The following is a 4,579-nucleotide window of genomic DNA, read 5'->3' as shown; positions in this document are numbered from 1 at the left end:
ACCATCCCAACTTCTAAGTCAGCAACTGCTGAGGAAAATAGAATTTTGCGTCTCCGCATGATGGAAATGTGGGACGCATGGGTCAATGGAAAAGAACCACCAAGTGCGATCCCTGGATTCCCTGAGCTTTTTCCCAGGGCAAGTGGGACCTCCAACATCCCCATGAGTTATCCAAATACCCCACTGGGATATCCTACCATTTCAGCCCACTTTGCTGGAACACCTTCTGAGTCTCGCCCCCAGGTGTTAGCTTCAGGTGCAGCTTCAAACATATTCACCGCTCCAGCTTGTTCAGCTATGGCACAACCTGCTTTACCCAGGCCTATCTTCCTTCACATTTCAAGCGCCATCTTTCCCACTGGAACCTACCCAGTTTACTACCAATGTTTACCCTCAGCCGCCCCGGTACGAATTTACCGCAGGGCAGGAAAAAGTAGAAAAAACACTTGAACAAGAGGAAATTACCAGAAAGATGAGAAGCATGGAGCAAAGTCTCAAAAATATATAGGGTCTGAGTGGGCAAAAGAGCGTATCTTACGCTGACCTGTGCATGTTCCCGCACGTACATCTACCCTTGGGTTTCAAAACCCCAAAGTTTGAAAAATATGACGGGCATGGGGATCCCATTGCCCACCTCAAAAGGTACTGCAACCAATTGCGGGGAGCGGGCAAAAAAGAAGAGCTTCTTATGGCCTACTTTTGAGAGACTTTGGTCGGCATTGCTTCTAAATGGTATATGGATCAGGATATATCTCGTTGGCATATCTGGGACGACTTGGCTCGGAATTTTGTCAGGCAGTTTCAATATAACATCGACATTGCCCCTGACAAGAATTCATTATCAAATCTAAAGAAGACGTCCTCGGAGAGCTTTCGAGAGTATGCTGTCAAATGGCGCGAACAAGCGGCTAGAGTCAAGCCTCCAATAGACAAAACAGAAATGGTCAGTGTCTTCCTTCAAGCCCAAGAGGCTGATTATTATCAAAACATGATGTCTGCAATGGGAAAGTCGTTTGCCGAAGCCATCAAAATCGGTAAAATGGTTGAGAATGGGTTGAAAACAAGGCGAATCTTGAGTCAGTCTACTATAAGGGCTAGCTCCCAAGCAATCCAAGGCGGGTCTGGAGGAGTAGAAAACTGAAAGAAGAAGGAAGAAGTAGCAATGGCAACTTCGAGTGTAAGAAAACCCCGTCGACCAGACTTCATTTCTCTGAAAGAACCCCACAACACTACTACCCCCATCAAGATGCGGCCTATGCTATGGATCTTCATCCATATGTAGTGATGAATGCACAACCATACGCTAGGCCACCACAACAATTTCACCAAAACCGAGCTCAATTTCCTAGAAATCAACTTCCTCACCAAGCTCAGTATAATCCCCGACCTCCACAAAATAATTTCCCCTACAATGCCCATGCTCGGGAGCCGCCCAGGAAGACGAACTGCATACCTATTGGTGAGTCATATTCTAGCATTTTCCCTAAATTGGTCCAAATGGGTTTGTTACAACCCGTACCCCCAAATAGGCAAAACCCAGAGTCACCCTCTTACCAACTTGGCGCCCGATGTGCCTATCATTCTGGGGTGGAAGGGCATGACACTGAGAGCTGTTGGACTTTGAAAAGGGTTGTTGAAAATATCATAGAACAAAAACGGATAGTGTTAAAGGATGAAGACATTCCTAATGTGACCAACAACCCGTTACTGGCTCACAACAATGGACCGGTTATTGGAATGATCTACGAAGATAAAGAGTTTGATCCTGCCTTGAAAGCCATCATTGCAATCGCCGACGTCGAGAAAAATCCGAAGGCTGATGCAAAGCAAGAAAAAGGGGAGAATAAGAGTAAACCTACCCCTCAAAATACAGAAAAAACAGTGGAAACCAAAACTGAGGTAGTACCCTCAAAAGATGTCATCCTTTATGTGCCCCGGGGTCCTAGGAAAGGACAAGTGACATTGAGCCCTCCAAGAAGGTTTGAGCTGAACAAAGGATCTAAAATGTATGTGCCAAAAGGGACCTATATGGTACGGGGGCCAATAATTTCACCAAGGCTGAATGAGCCCGTGGTTATTGGCCGTGCACCGCAGAGGCCCATGACAGATCCTACTGCCATCCCATGGAATTATAACGAGGCGGTAGTAACCTACAAAGGAAAAGAAGTCCTAGGAGAAGTAAATGAAACTAACCCGGCTAAGAAATACCTCAATCTGGAGGAAGTGAATAATGCCACGAAGAAGCGTTTCCCACTCAAGAAGCCAGTTAGTGCTGAAGAAGCAGAAGAGTTCTTCAGGAAAATAAAAACTGCGGATTACGAGATAATTGACCAACTCCAAAAGTCTCCTGCTCAGGTCTCTTTGTTGTCTCTATTAATGAATTCAACTGAACATCAGAAAGTGTTGATCAAAACCCTCAATGAAGCTTACGTTCCAATTGAAACTACTGTGGAACAACTGGAGAGGATGGCAGAAAGATTCTTCACAATCAATCAGATCTCCTTTAACAAGAATGATCTGCCCCCGGAGGGGGCCACCCACAACAAAGCCCTCCACCTAACAGTTAAATGTGAGGGGTACTATGTGAAGAGAGTCATGCTGTATGGCAGTTCCGGAGTAGATATCTGCCCTCTCTCAACTCTGCAAAGAATGGATATCGAGACTGAGAGAATCAGTCCCAACAACGTATGTGTTCGTGCCTTTGATGGCATCAAAAGAGACACCATAGGCGAGATCGATTTGATTTTGACTATTGGACCTGTGGATTTTGAGGTGACCTTTCAAGTCCTAGACATGGATATTTCTTATTATTTCCTCTTGGGAAGGCCTTGGATTCACGCGGCAGGAGCCGTACCTTCCACTCTCCACCAGATGGTGAAATTGGAATATGAAGATCAGGAGATCATAGTCCACGGAGAGGATGAGCAATCGATCTATCGGGACCCGTCGGTCCCATGCCTCGAAGCTAGGGAAGGTAGTGAACATATAGTCTATCAAGTTTTCGAGGTTGTGGTCACAGACCAATATGAAGAAGGAAGCCCTTGCCCTCAACCTTTTCTCTCAAAAGCGTCAGTTATGGTTGCCAAGGAAATGATCAGGCATGGTTATAAACCCGGGAAGGGGCTCGGGGCATCATTGCAAGGTATCATCGAACCTATCACCTTACTTGCCACCAAGAAGTTCTTCGGTGTGGGTTTTCACGCCACAGAAGTTGATGTGACGTGGGCAAATCAATGAAAGAGCAATGGTTGGGTTTTATCTCAGCCAATTCCGCATCTCTACAGAACATTTATCAGGCCCAAGTACAATGAAGAAGAAGAAGATGAGGCCTTCATGGCCGAGGAAATTGAAGAAATGTGTGGGGCTATGAGGCAAATGTTGTATGAAACCCACATGGTTCAGCCGGGAGAAGGCTCGAGCACCGCTGAGGTGCTGTATATGGGGCCCAATGCCAAGTTGCAAAACTGGAAGGCTACTCCGTTCCCAATCAGGCGGGAATCCCGGTAGTCCAGTCCTGCCACCTTTTCTGCATCACGAGTTATTTCAGGGTGTAACTCGGATGTTTTTCTTTTAGTTTCCTGTCTTTAAATGCTAATGTAAACCCTGTTATCTTCAAAATTCAATGAAATGAAATTAATATTTCATCGTTCATCTCTCTTTATTCTTTCTGATTTTGTTACTTTTTCTTATTTCTTCTTTCAGTTCTAATAATGCGGCTTTAAATAACATGACATGCTTGCGGACTTCATGCCCAGATCCAAACATGCTGTCTAATTGTGAAATAATGAATCAAGAAATGGAATATGATGAAGAAGAGGCTTTTAAGGAAATAAATCGAGAATTGGAACAATTTGAGAATAAACCTAAGCCGAACTTAAATGAAACCGAGCCGGTTAATCTGGGTAGCTCTGAAGAAGTCAAAGAAACCAAGATAAGCATTCACACAGATGAAAGGACCAGGGACACATTGATCCAACTTTTGTTTGAATTCAAAGATGTGTTTGCTTGGTCATACAATGACATGCCAGGATTAAGTGTCGATTTAGTGGTCCATAAATTGCCAACCTACCCTGATTATTCCCATGTCCAGCAAAAACAGTGGAAGTTCAAAATTGATATCAGTGACAAGATTAAAGAAGAGGTCACAAAACAGTTAAAGGCGAGAGTGATCCGAGTGGTCCGATACATTACATGGCTGGCTAACATAGTTCCCGTGCCAAAGAAAGATGGGAAAATTCGGGTGTGCGTTGACTACCGAGATCTGAACAAAACAAGCCCCAAGGACAATTTCCCTCTGCCAAACATCCACATCCTTGTTGATAACTGCGCCAAACATGAAATACAGTCTTTTGTGGATTGTTATGCAGGATATCACCAGGTGTTGATGGATGAAGAAGATGCGGAAAAGACAGCTTTCACCACACCCTGGGGCACCTACTGTTACAGGGTCATGCCTTTTGGTTTGAAAAATGCCGGGGCAACTTACATGAGGGCCATGACTGCCATATTTCATGACATGATGCACCAAGAGATAGAGGTGTATGTGGACGATGTGATCATCAAATCCAGAACCCAGGAC

Source organism: Nicotiana sylvestris, chromosome 5 (assembly GCF_000393655.2).
Source record: "Nicotiana sylvestris chromosome 5, ASM39365v2, whole genome shotgun sequence".
Lineage (NCBI taxonomy): Eukaryota > Viridiplantae > Streptophyta > Magnoliopsida > Solanales > Solanaceae > Nicotiana > Nicotiana sylvestris.
This window is presented reverse-complemented; position numbering follows the sequence as displayed.